Source organism: Pongo pygmaeus, chromosome 16, assembly GCF_028885625.2.
Source record: "Pongo pygmaeus isolate AG05252 chromosome 16, NHGRI_mPonPyg2-v2.0_pri, whole genome shotgun sequence".
NCBI lineage: Eukaryota > Metazoa > Chordata > Mammalia > Primates > Hominidae > Pongo > Pongo pygmaeus.
In genome coordinates, this window is record NC_072389.2 from 30,649,229 (window position 1) to 30,663,848 (window position 14,620).

General features: G+C 40.8%; 1 long non-coding RNA gene across 1 annotated transcript; it reads right to left on the reverse strand.

Annotated features, from left to right (window-relative positions):
- Positions 1-3,910: 3,910 nt before the first annotated feature.
- Positions 3,911-14,092, reverse strand: LOC129013560 (uncharacterized). The gene is made up of 3 exons (XR_010123917.1): positions 13,936-14,092; positions 7,821-7,928; positions 3,911-4,366 (listed from the first exon to the last, which is right to left on the reverse strand). It is a non-coding gene; the product is annotated as an uncharacterized LOC129013560 (long non-coding RNA).
- Between the last annotated feature and the right edge of the window lie 528 nt (positions 14,093-14,620).

Sequence of the window (14,620 nt, forward strand, 5' to 3'; positions counted from 1 at the left end):
TACTAAAAATACAAAAATTAGCCGGGCATTGTGGCACATGCCTATAATCCCAGCTACTTGGAAGGCTGAGGCTGGAGAATCACTTGAACCAGGAGGCGGAGGTTACAGTGAGCCAAGATCGTACCACTGCATTCCGGCCTGGGTGACACAGTGAGACTCCAACTCAAAAAAAAAAAAAAAAAAATTAAAGAGTTATTGCATCAAAATCCTTTTAATCTTTCTTTCTTTAAATCAGCAGCTCCCCAAGCTGGGCATGGTGGCTCACGCCTGTAATCCCAGCACTTTGGGTGGCCGAGGCAGGTGGATCACGAGGTCAGGAGATCGAGACCATCCTGGCTAACACGGTGAAACCCCGTCTCTACCAAAAATACAAAAAATTAGCCAGGTGTGGTGGTGGGCGCCTGTAGTCCCAACTACTCGGGAGGCTGAGGCAGGAGAATGGCCGGAACCCGGGAGGCGGAGCTTGCAGTGAGCCGAGATTGCAGCCACTGCACTCCAGCCTGGGCGACACAGCGAGACTCCATCTCAAAAAAAAAAAAAAAAACTGTAGCCCCCCAAGTTGCAATATATGATTAGTGTTTTTCCACGGGATTTTTCCATTTACTCGTTCTGCATAAATATAAAATGGTTAAGAGTCCTGCCTATAGGTAGGTTCAGACTTATCGCTTGCCCAAACTCCCACTCACAGCTGTACAAGGAGTTCATTCTTTTCGCCAGAGTTACCCTTAGACATCTTTACCTCTCGGTAGTCCTTTGCTTCCTTCTGTAGCTTGAAATCTCTATTCATGCTTGTTGTGGCTAAGATTTATACATTGAAGCTACTGGAGTACAGGAAATACTACCCTAATGTATGGCACTCTGGCACACTGAGGATTTTAAGCTGGAGGAGACAGAAAACTCCAGAGGGAGAAAGGTTTGAAATGACCTGCTCCCACCTCTTCTCTCCTGAGGACCCTCATGTGACAGGTATTCTGCCCTATGCCCGAAGGGAAGGAATATCAAACTTGGAGGCCAAGAAGAACCTGAACAGTCAGGCCTTGTTAAGTTCCTCCCAGTTTATTACCATTAGATCATACCCTTTTGTCCTCCAATCATACTTCCAAATGACTGTCCATAAAAATGCACAGTTCTCCCTAGATGTTTGAGTTTTCATTTCCGTAGTCTCCTGTGTCACATAAAACTTACATTAAATGCATTTATGGCTGGGTGTGGTGGATCATGCCTGTAATCCCAGCACTCTGGGAGGCCGAGAAGGGCAGATCACCTGAGATCAGGAGTTTGAGACCAGCCTGGCCAACATGGTGAAACCCCATCTTTACTAAAAATACACTAATTAGCTGGGTGTGGTGGTGGGTGCCTGTAGTCCCAGCTATTCGGGAGACTGAGGCAGGAGAATCGCTTGAACCCGGGACGCAGAGGTTGCGGTTAGCAGAGATCACACCACTGCACTCCAGCCTGAGCAACAGAAGCGAGGCTCTGTCTCAAAAAAAAAAAAAAAATGCATTTGTATACTTTTCTTTTGTTAATCTGGATTTTGTTATGAGGATTCAGCCATGAACCTTGCAGCAGGTGAAGGAAAGGTATTATTTTTCTCCCCTGCAAAGCCCTAACCCCCAGTGTCTCAGAATGTGACTGTTTGGACATAGGGCCTTCAAGGAGGTGATTAAGGTAAATGAGGTCATTAAGGTGGGCCGAATCCAATCTGCCTGGTGTCCCTGTAAGAATAGAATGCTTGGATGAGAGAACCAGGGATGTGCAAGCACAGGGGAAGGAAGAGGTGAGAGCACAGAGAGAAGGTGGCCATCTGCCAGCCACGTAGAGAGGTCACAAAGAATACAACCTTGCCAAACTTTCCCTTGAAGTTACAGCCTCCAGAACGTTAACTTCTGTTGCTTAAGCCACCCAGTCTCTGGTACTTTGTTATGGTAGCTGTAGCATATTAAGACAACGCTCAAGGAATCAACTCACTCATCTCACTTCAGAAACTGATCCCTTTAGGAGGCCAAAGAGGGAAGATTGCTTGAACCCAGGAGTTAGAGACCAGCCTGGGCAACAAAGCAAGACCCTGTCTCTCTTAAAAAAAAAAGAAAAAAAAGAAAAAAGAAATTGACTTCCTGACCACTCAGGTTGTTTTTAAATATACTTTCTCTCTGGATTAGTAACATACTCCGCACTTAGGTTCTGGACCTTTCTTCCCCATGGTACGTTTAAAAAGTTGTACATTTTGGTCAGTGGTTCTGTTCTCATTTCATAGTCTTCATTTTAAATGACCCAATAATTACCAAACAAACAGAAAGAATGTATGCATTCATTATGGGGATGAGAGGGAGAAACAGAATAGACAACTCTGATGGGGAATGATCTGAATTTTAGTATTCCTAAACACATCAGGATGCTCCTCCTATGGAAGCAGGTTCCAGTGAATGGCAATGCTGCCACAGGCAGGCCAGAAACAGCAGTAATGTGGGAAATAGTAGACTCGTAAGTAAGTAAAACATCTAAAATGATAAGCTGTGATTTGCTTCTACAAAATTAAGGTAATTTTAAATTCTTAGGCATTTGATTAAAGTTTGGACGAAATTGGACAAAATGTGACAATGCACACTTACTACAGCTAGCAAATGATATTTGCTACATACTAAAAGTAATGTAGTCACATATAAGAAGAAAAACAGCACGCCTATATACGTTACTTGTATTTTTTTCGAAAACTAAAACAAAATTTTATTTGATGTTTTGAATACAAATAACTTATTTTCACATATGTATCTATATATTTTATATATAGTATATATATATACTATATATATTATATGCATTTCTTTTTTTTTTTTTTCAGATGGAGTCTCGCTCTGTCACCCAGGCTGGAGTGCAGTGGCACTCTCGGCTCACTTCAACCTCCACCTACCAGATTCAAGTGATTCTCCTGCCTCAGCCTCCTGAGTAGCTGGGATTACAGGTGATTGCCACCACGCCTGGCTATATATATATATATAGAGAGAGAGAGAGAGACAGAGAGAGAGAGAGAAACAAGGTCTCACTCAGTAGCTAGACTGGAGTGCAGTGACCTGATCATGATCACAGCTCACTGTAACAAGTGATGCTCCCATCTCAGGCTGCAGAGTAGCTAGGACAACAGACGCTCACTACCATGCCCAGCTAGATTTTTACACTTTTTATAGAGATGGGCTCTCGCTATGTTGCTCAGGCTGGCAAATGACTTATTTTCACACTGTGCATCTGGTAATCCAGATGAAGTTGAGAACTGAGTCAATAAGGATTGATTTGCTGTCTGAGCTGTAAGCTCCATTCTTCATACAAAAATCAGTTTATTTTGTTGGGGCTCAGATATACCAAAGACTGGTGCTTTGTCATGCTGAGCAGTATTAGAATTTGCCTCAGAATGAAGGTCTCTCTAATCTTGTCTCCCACTCCCAAGTCCAGGAAGAGCTTCTCTCTGAAATTTCCTTATCTGACCAAGCAAGCTTCTTTACAAAAGAAATATAATGGGCTGGGCATTTACAGGCCGGGCACGGTGGCTCACGCCTGTAATCCCAGAACTTTGGGAGGCCAAGGCGGGTGGATCACAAGGTCAAGTGTTTGAGACCAGCCTGACCAAGATGGTGAAACCCCGTCTCTACTAAAAATACAAAAATGAGCCAGGCATGGTGGCAGGCGCCTGTAATCCCAGCTACTCAGGAGGCTGAGGCAAGAGAATCGCTTGAATCTGGTAGGTGGAGGTTGCAGTGAGCCAACATCATGCCACTGCACTCCAGCCTGGGCGACAGAGCGAGACTCCCTCTGAAAATAAAATAAAATAAAGAAATGCAGTGGTCTTGAATACCCTCCCCAGGGATCTCATCAAGTAACCAGGAAAGATCAAGAGGCTGGGACTCCTCACCAGCCCAGATTCACTTACCATCTGTTCTTTTGAGGTCAGCTCCAAGAGATTATCTGGAGGACTTAATTTGCATTAAACAACAACCTCTCTTCCTGTGTAGCTCTGCACCTCACCTTCCCCTAATGTCTGCTTCCTGCCTCCTGGGTCTGTTCATTCTCCTTGATGGTCTATTGCCTCTTAAAATAATAGTCTACGTTACACATCACCCCCTGCCTCTATGAAAACAGATATATAAACCTGTATACCTCATTGGGTCATCATTCTTTTGTGGTTCCTTCCCTATGCAATTTAAAATAAAATTTTACATACCTTTTCTTCTATTAATCTTCCTTTTGCCAGTTGATTTTTCAGTGAACCTTCAGAGGACAAAGGGGAACTTTTTTCTTTGGTCTTATAGTTTAATCCGTGCATTAGTTTAACACCTACGTATTCTCACCAGTGAGGTCAGAGGAGTTATCCTAGGCTCTGAAAACACAGAATTGAAGAATTTTCTATCTCCAAAGGGCTTACATTTTAGTACTAGCATTCCAGGTGCTATAAGTAAAAATCAAGTAAACATTCTGTTCACATTCTAATCAAGTATCTACTGTTAGCAGGAGACATGGACATAAGCTCTCAAAAAGCTGCTCTGTGACCACCTAACACCACAGCAACCCAGGAACAAAGCTCCAGGCATCATTCGCATCATTTCTACTGTTTCTATCATCTTTTTTTTTTTTTTTTGAGACGGAGTCTCGCTCTGTCGCCCAAGCTGGAATGCAGTGGCGCAATCTTGGCTCACTGCAAGCTCCGCCTCCCGGGTTCACGCCATTCTCTTGCCTCAGCCTCCCGAGTAGCTGGGACTACAGGCGCCTGGCACCAAGCCCAGCTAATTTTTTTTGTATTTTTAGTTGAGACGGTGTTTCACCGTGTTAGCCAGGATGGTCTCGATCTCCTGACCTCGTGATCTGCCCGCCTTGGCCTCCCAAAGTGCTGGGATTACAGGCGTGAGCCACCGCGCCCGGCCTCCATCATCTTTTGAGTTGCTATGTTCATCATCTGTACAGCTGCAGCAAGTCTGCGTATATTTTTCATCTAACTGCCAGCTTGTTCCACCAAGTTGAACTGACCTTGGACTTTTAGTCCAAGATGCCATGGACCCAAAGAGCGACCGGTAGCAAGGCTTATTGTGAAGAGCAAAAAGACAAACCCTCCACGGCGTGGAAAGGGACCCCAGCGGGTTGTGGCTGCTGGCTGGGGTTGCCAGCTTTAAATCCTTTATCGTCCCCACCCATGTTCCATTTCTGTCCTATCAGAGTGCCCTTTTTTCAATCCTCCCCTCGATTGGCTACTTTTAGAATCCTGCTGATTGGTGCATTTTACAGAGCGCTGATTAGTGCGTTTTAAAATCCTCTGTAAGACAGGAAAGTTCCCCAAGTCCCCACTCGACCTAGGAAGTCCAGCTGGCCTCACCTCTCACAACCATGTCAGTAATCACTTTGAGTAGCAATGGTTGAAATGCACCAATTAAAGACACATTGTCAGAGTAGATCTAAAAACAAGACCCCATTATATCTTGTATATTGGAAATCTGTATAAATATGAAGACATACATAGACAATTGCAAATTTAAATCAATGAGATATCATCTCACACTTGTTAGAATTCCTCTTTTAAAAGACAAAAGTTAGTGTTGATAATGATGGGGAGAAAAGGGAACACTTGCATACTGTCGGTGGGAATGTAAATTATTACAATATAGTAATTATGGAAAAAAGTGTGAAGGATCCTAAAAAAAATAACAATAGAATTACCCTTTGATCCAGCAGTCTTATTACTGGGTATATATCCAAAGGTAATAACATCTGCCTTGGGAGATTTCATGACTATCCAGTGTGTTGGATAGATATCTGCACCCCCACGTTCATTCCAGAATTAGTCACAATAGCCAAATGTGGGATCAACCTAAGTGCCCATCAACAGATGAAAGGATAAAAAGAATGCAGTGTATATGCAAAACAGGATATTATCAGCCTTAAAAAGGGAGAAATACTGTCATTGGAAGCAGCATGAATGTATCTGCATGACAATATGTTAAATGGAATAAGCCAGGAAGAGAAAGACAAATACCACATGAACCCATGTGTAAGTGGAATCTGAAAAAGCCCATTTATATAAATACAAAGTAGAATGGTGAGTACTAGGGCCTAAGGGTGGTTGAGGATGAGGTTGGGTAGATGATTGTGAATGGGTACAGAATTTCAGTTAGATAGGAAGAAAAAGATCAAGAGATGTATTGTACAACATGGTAACTATAGTTAACAATAAATTGCATTACGAAAAATGAAGAAAGAGTGGATGTAAAGTGTTCTTGCCACAAAAAATAACTGTGTGAGGTAACACATATGTTCTTAGCAAGAATTTATCACTTCATGATACATATTGTTCTTCAAACATCATGTTTGAAGATGATGTGAAGATTTTACATTGTAAATACCCCAAATTTTGTCAATTAATAAAAGACATATAAAAGTAAATTAATGAAACAAAATGTACCTTGCTAACAATAACCAGAAGAAAGCAGGCATAGCCTTATTAGCTTCAGAAAGAATGTAATGTAAATACAGGAAAATTATCAGGGATAAAGACCTTATGTGATAATAAAGGGATCAATTTCCCAAGAAAATATAATGATCCTTAATATGTATGCATGTAACAACAGAGCAACAGAGCATCAATCTACGTGAGGCAGAAACTGTTAAAACCACAATAAGAAATAGATGAATCCACTATTATCGTTGGGGACTTTCAACGCTCCTCTATCAGAAATAGACAGATCCACCAAGCAGAAAAAATCAGTAAGGACATAGTTGAACTCAACGGTATCATCAATCAATTGGATATAATTGATATCTACAGACTACTTTATCCAACAACGGGCAGAATACACATTGAACTCCAGCCCACAGGACCACTCATCAAGATGCACCACATTCTCCTCCATAAAACACACCTGAAACCATTTAAAAGAATCAGAATAATACAATGTATGCACTCAAACCACAACAGAATTCAGCTAGAAATCAATTTTTAAAAACTGGTGAATTGCAAAATACATGGAGATTAAATAATTCATTTCCAAATAACACATGGGTCAAAGAAATCTCAAGAGAAATTTTTTAAAAAAAATTTGAACTAAATTTAAAGGAAAACACACCTCATCAAAATTTGTCAGCTACAACAAATTTTAGGGAAGCTTAGAGGAAAATTACAGTATTGAGTGTGTATATATTAGAAAAGTTGAAACCCAAAATTCAAACATCTAAATTTTTACTGTAAAAGGAAGCAGAGCAATTGAATCCAAAATAAGTGGGAGAAAATATATAATATTGGAAACATGGCAAAAAAAAAGTAAAAGGTAAAGCACCTGGAATTTTCAAGTGAATATCGATAGTTTCATATTTTCCTGGATATACAAGTCCAAAGTTAAGTAGGATAACATAACAGTCCCAACAGGACTGTTGCTTAAGATCATGGAGAGGTGACTCCCACTGAATTCAGGTGACACGAATCTTCAGAAATGATCAACCAAAGGCATGTAAAGCAAGGTAATTTCATTTGGCTACTAAGTCAGGAAATGCATTAACCATGAATAATCCACCAAAAATAAACATTAAGTATAGGTAGGTATACAAGGCATGGTTATACGTGGTAGAAAGAATAAAGTCAAAATACATGCTATACTCTGAGAAACATGAGAAAATTGTGGGGTTTGTATGCGAACATCAACATGTAAGGGGTCATGCACATACACTGACAAACGTGTATATCCTCAGAGAATAATTTCATAAACACCCGCTGCTACCACCTCTGAAGTCCCCTGCCCGCCTTGCCCGTGTAGCTTGCCTGGGGTCCCTTCTCTGTGCGGCTGCAAACCCACCTCATTTGCAGTTTGCTGTTAGGATGCTCTCACCCTGTGGTGTGTTTTTCGTCAGGTGGTGGTGAGCTGGCCGCTGTGAATTTTCAGATCCACGGATCCCGCTTACATCTGCAAAATGACAGACGGGAAAGAAAGTTCTTTGCCCCTTTTCACTCTCTTTTGTCCTCAGCACCAACCCCTCCTGGCAATGCTAATGGTCCTACACAGTGGACCAGGGCCACCCTCACCTGTTCTGACTGGTTCCTGAATCAAAAGACCTCATGGATTGGGGATAACATTTCATAAAAGAACTGAGACATTCAAATCCCTCCCCACAGAATGCAGTCTTCAGAGAGTGGCTCCTGCATCACTTTCTGAGCTGCCCAGCACCCTCACCCCTACGCCCAGTCCCTCCATGGTCTGCCCTTCCTGCTCCTGTGTCCTCATGTATTACTCATCCCAGTGGTCCTTCCACCCCACCACCCTCTTCTCATGCCCTGGACTGTGCCACGGACACACTGTTTCCTCTTCCTTTTCCCTGCCCTGTTTGCTGGACTCACTGCTCCTCACTCTCCAGAATCTCCTCCAACGCTGCTCCTCCTGGAGGCCTCCCTTGCCCATCCCAGTCCAGGCCTGAAACTTGTCCTCTGGGCTCCCAAGGGCAGCTCTTCCACTTGCGGTTTAGTTTCTGTTGAGTTTTCTGAATCCCCATTGGCCTTTAACATCTGAGAATTTGGAAACTTTGTCTATGTTGCTTCCCTGTGAGCCCCACACATATAGTGAGCAAAGAGCAACACAGAATATCTTCCTTTATGTTGAATTTCACAAAGAAATTAATGAATCTCTCAAACTCCTCACCTATATTCTTTTCTGCTTCCCAAGAAACTAAAAACTTTCTTTTGATCTGAAGAGAGTTTGCGCTTGAAGATGAACATGTTTCTTTTTTTCCCCTTCTCATCTCAGGACAACATGTGACTCCCCTCAGCCTCTTCTCCAGCCTCCTTATCCTTAGTCCACTGCTTAGCCCCTCTCCTGGGCCACACTGCTCTATCATCTGCACCTATTCTTTCTATCTGGACAGTTTTGCCCTTTTAAACCAACAATTTTTTTTCTTGATTTCCAAGATTTAGTTACATTAATATGGCTTCCTTGCTAAATATTTTCAAACACTTATTTAGTTATTTAATTTTTTAGAGATGGAGCCTAGCTATATTTCTCAGGCTGCAGTGCAATGGATATTCATAGTTGTGATCACAGAGCATAGCAGCCTCCAATTCCTGGGCTCAAGCAATCAAATGCTTATTACTTACTATCTTTCTAAATTTTCAGCATATGTTTATTTTTCTTTCTTTTTTTTTTTTGAGACAGAGTCTCGCTCTGTCATCCAGGCTGGAGTGCAGTAGCGCGATCTCGGCTCACAGCAAGCTCCGCCTCTCAGGTTCAAGCCACATATGTTTATTTTTCAAATTTTATCACAATAGCTGTTACCCTGGTGGCATCAATGACATGGCGTTATTGAGGGCACATGCGTGATCTTGTAATAAAATCTTCTGTTGTGTCCTTCAGGTAAGATCACCTACATTCAATACTTACAGAATGGATGTCAACGGGAAGGTGCAAATCGCACTGACAATGATGCAGCCTCTTTTATTAAGAAATGTTTCATTGCCATTACTCTTTATACCACAGAGGATTATGTGAAGACATCCATTTCTCTGGATTAAAATCTTGTTTAGAACTATCATAATCAAAATTTTAAGATTTTTGTAATTTCATTTATGAGTGAATCTCAATATTGTGTTAAATTTTGTGTGAGTAAAACTTGTGATTTTATAATTCTAGAAGGGCTTTTTCCATAAATATAAAATATGCTGTTACATGTATAGGGTCATGTACCACATAAGGGCCGTTTTGGTCAACAACAGACAATATGCATGTTTCTGGTCCCATAAGATTGCAATGGAGTTGAAAATTTATCTTATCTTGTGACGTTGTAGCAATCATAATGTCATTATTACTTCAGGTTTTTTTTTTTTTTTTTTTGAGATGGAGTCTCGCTTTGTCACCCAGTCTGGAGTGCAGTGGTGCAGTCTTGGCTCACTGTAACCTCTGCCTCCTGGGTTCAAGTGATTCTCCTGCCTCAGCCTCCTGAGTAGCTGGGATTATAGGCATGCGCCACCATGTCTGGCTAATTTTTGTATTTTTAGTAGAGACAGGGTTTCACCATCTTGGTCAGGCTGGTCTCGAACTCCTGACCTCGTGATCCTCCTGCCTTAACCTCCCAAAGTGCTGGGATTACAGACGTGAGCTACTGTGCCTGGTCTACTTCAGGTTTTTAAAATAAATTTAGTATAGCATAAGCATAAAGTGTTTCTTTTTTTTTTTTTTTTTTTGAGACAGAGTCTCGCTCTTTCGCCCAGGCCAGAGTGCAGTGGCGCGATCTCAGCTCACTGGAAGCTCTGCCTCCCGGGTTCACCCCATTCTCCTGCTTCAGCCTCCTGAGTAGCTAGGACTACGGCGCCCGCCACCGCGCCCGACTAATTTTTTTGTATTTTTAGTAGAGACAGGTTTTCACTGTGTTAGCCAGGCTGGTCTCCATCTCCTGACCTCGTAATCCGCCTGCCTCGGCCTCCCAAAGTGCTGGGATTACAGGCGTGAGCCACCGCACCCAGCTGCATACAGTGTTTCTTAAATCTACAGTAGTGTACAATAATGCCCTAGACCTTCACCTTGACTCCCAACTCACTCACTCACTCACTCACCTGGAGGAACTTCCGGTCCTGCAAAATCCACTCATGAAATCTGCTTTAAACAGCAGTACCAGTTAAAAAATGTTTTATATCATATTTTTACTATAGTATATGTATATATATATATGTGTGTGTATGTGTATATATATATGGTATGTATATATATATATGTATATACACACACATACACATATATATTTACCATCGTGTTATCATTGCTTACAGTTCAGTAAAGGTTTGTAGTCTAGAAGCAACATGCTTTACCATATACCCTAGCCATGTAGTAGGCTATACCATCTAAGTTTGTATAAGTACTCTCTACGTTGTTCTCATAATGACAAAATTGCCTAAAAATGCACTTCTTAGACTGTATCTGTCATTAATCAATGCATGACTGTAGTTTAATTGGCAGAGATATTACCTTTCTTTTAGATCCACCTTAAATATTTGATTCGTTGACATGCAGTGGCTGACACCCACTGAGACTCCTACCTATACCCATGCATAGACTAACTCTGACCTTCCCTCTAGTGTTACACACGCCCATTCAATCATAGATTTTTCTTTATGAGTTTCATTCACATTGCTCCTTTGTATTGCCAACTAGAAGCAAACAACCAGAGACACAGTAATCGTCAAGTAATTTCAGACGGTATTAATCCAAATACTGCAGAAAAACTAGCAGAGTTTGTACATGCCTTAACCAATGTAAAAACTAAGAATGGGTAAATTATGTGGAATGATGGTTGGCAAGACAGAGTACATCAGGCAATGAGCACAGTGATACCTGAGGGATGTGAGGCAGCCATGCAAGCCCACTATTTCCTCATGTTATTGCTTGAAGAGAGTTCCCTGCTGTGGAGTAGCAAGGACTTTTGGAGATATTTGTGTTGAGATGAAACTGAGGGTCTGAAAGAACAAGTTTGCCCAATTCCATCAAGACCTCCAAGTACAGTGTTAACAGTGGGAGAAAGTAATCATGACAGCTCCCATTCAGAAAGGTTTGACTTATGCCAGCCATTTTCTACAGAGACATGGATCACAGAACTGTAGTAGCAGTCCAGGAGAAAAAGGGAAAGACACATCGAGAAGACATTTGAATGAAGTTGGCCTTCAACTCTTTCATCTTATTCATGATGCTAAAAGACACAGCCCTTTACATAACACGGCCGTCTTGCAACAATCCCAAGGATAAAGGCAGCCCAATAGAGAGGAAGGAAATATGTACAAGTAGGTTGAACCACTCCCCCTTGACCCAAACCTGAATTTCCTATGATTTGTTGGTATATGCGTCCAATAAACCTGTATTGTGTAATAAAAGCACTCCCTGAGGTACGACCTCAGATTTCTCAACTTTATAATTGTGAGAAAGCAATACACATTCAGTAGAAATTGTACTTCGAGTACCCATACAACCATTCTGTTTTTCATTTTCATTGCAGTATTCAATAAATTACATGAGATATTTAACACTTTATTATAAAATATGGTTTCTGTTAGATGATTTTGTACAAATGTAGGCAAATATAAGTGTTCTGAACACTCTTAAGACAGGCTAGACTAAGGTATGATGTTCAGTAAGGTAGGCATGTTAAACACATTTTGACTGGTGATATTTTCAATTTATGATATTTCAATTTATGGTGATATTTTCAATTTATGAAACCATTTTCAATATGGTTTATTGGGAAGTAGCCCCAACTTAAGTTGAGGAGCATCTGTAATTTCAGTGGAGCTTTCCATTTATCAGAACAGAACACAACTCTCATCAATGAAGAATAAACCAGTAAATCTTATCTCCTCTATTTGTTTCCCCAGAAAACTAGTTTCTTTCAGATTTGGGAATCATCTTTCCCTTTTCCTTCATTACATAAATACCATTATCTATCTAGTTTGCAATGACTATTAGGTTCTTCTAAATTTGTGGTGAAATTTAAGGTTAATGGTGTGAGGTCATAATACAATAAAAGAATGAAGATGAGGGTTACTTAAAAAAATTAACCAAGATCTGCTCTTAAAGTTTTCTGTATAGAGTATTGAAACCCCAAGTGCCTGACTGCAGCACTGCCTGGCAAACAAAGCTCTATCAATAATTTGGAATAAAAATATCCATAAACTATCAATGCTCTTGGTCCATTGCTTTTTCACATCTCATGTATCTTAAATAAGTGCCCCCCAGAATCGCTTTTAGACCATAAGATTGAGGATTTCATTACTTGTATAACAGCCATTTGCTATTGAATCTCATAGATCCACCCTGCAGGAATGAGTCCTTCATTAGAGAATGTGTTTCTCTCAATTCAATCCTGTTGGCATTTGCACAATTCATATTGCAGAACCTAAGCAATTCTTAGCCTGCTTTTTGGACCCCTAAGTTGTTTCTTCAAGAGGAAGTCAGTGTTTAACCTCGGGTGAGGAATCCTATCTTTACTTGCCATCTAGTCACATACAAACGATATATGAGGAGTGTCAAAGGTTCAGCCTAAAACAATGGACATTAACGGAGCATAGAAAACCTAAAAAGCAGGTAAACTATAGACTGAGTCAATAAAAATGAACATATAAAAATTAAAAAAGTAGTTTGCTCTTTGATATAGAAGAAATAAAGATTGTAATTCCCTTTCTACAAGACGATACTGTTAAAATATATGCTGCTTGAAGATGTATGACATTTCCTGAGTGGCATTTTTATTTCGGTGCAAACTAATCACTCATCAAGGAGTAAGAAAATAATACATCTCTATATTATGGATTTTCTGTAGGAAGGCAAGTCAAGCAGCCATTTACAAAACCAAAGTGAAAATACTCAAATATGCAAGCCAACATCTATTGCTTTTGGGTAAGGAGAAAAACAAACAATATGACGACACTCATTTGCACGGTAGCAAAGTAGCTGTCTCTGCATTCAAAATGGGAGTCTCAGTGTTCTGTCTACACAAATTAATTCCTTGTGCACCTTCCACAATAAGAACAAACTAAGCCACGTAATTTAAACTATCATAGCTTCTTTAAGCCTGCGATCATAAGTAAATTTTGTCCTGTGGCTCTCAGGAAAGTCTCTGTCCCTCTCCTTTTCAACCAGTCGTATTTCATAGCAAATTTCTGGAAAACACTAAAACAGAGAATATGTAACATTTGTCTTTCCTAATAAAGTGCTATTTTCATTTAATTACTAAAGAAAGATGATTGAAAGATGAAAATAATTAAATATGTATTTCGAAAAATTATGATAGCATTTTAAAATACAGGAATGAAAGGCATTAATACACAATACAAAATATGAATTGGTTTTAAATGATGTTTATGCGATTAAAAAAAAGACAACCGCATGCAAGTTTTAAAGATATCTGCACCCCCACCTCCATAAAAGCAATATGAAATGTTACCAGGAAGGTGTCATTGATCAGCGAACACAGTTATTGCAGAGAAAAGCCTTTCTTATGCAAAAAGGCCGCATTCCTCAAATAGCCCCAGAAGGAGGGCAGGGGGCAGCTGACCTTGCCCCCGCAAACCCCACAGAAGGCTCTGAGCTCAGCTACAGTGGCTGCGGCCAGCCCTTGGTGGGCGTGGTCTGCAGCAGGAGGACCGCATTCGAGGTCGGCAGCAGGAGGGCAACTGCGCTTGCGCAGGAGGCACCCAAGGATGACTGACAGGTCTCTGCCACCTCTGGCTGTTGCTGGAGGAGTACAAAGTACCCCAGGTTCCAAAAACCAGGCAACCATAATGAGGAGCCTTGACATCTAATTTATTTCACTGGGACTGTACTAAACAAATAAAGTGGCGAGCAGTGTTCGGGGATTGTCTAAGATTCATGAGAACATTAGAGACATAAGCAACAACAGAAATGTTCTAAAGTTCTAAATCCTTTTATTTCAAGGTACAGCTGGGAATATTGGTGTAGGAGCAAAGTATCCAGGATTTACTCGCCTCTTTCTTCCTTTTAGAACACCACAGTAGATAGGCTAAAGGGCTGTGGATGGAAAATTCTTGTATTAAATGAAGACTCTTAGTAATTAAGACAATGTAATATTTGCACAGATAGAAAGGTGAACCAATGAAATAAAGGAAAGC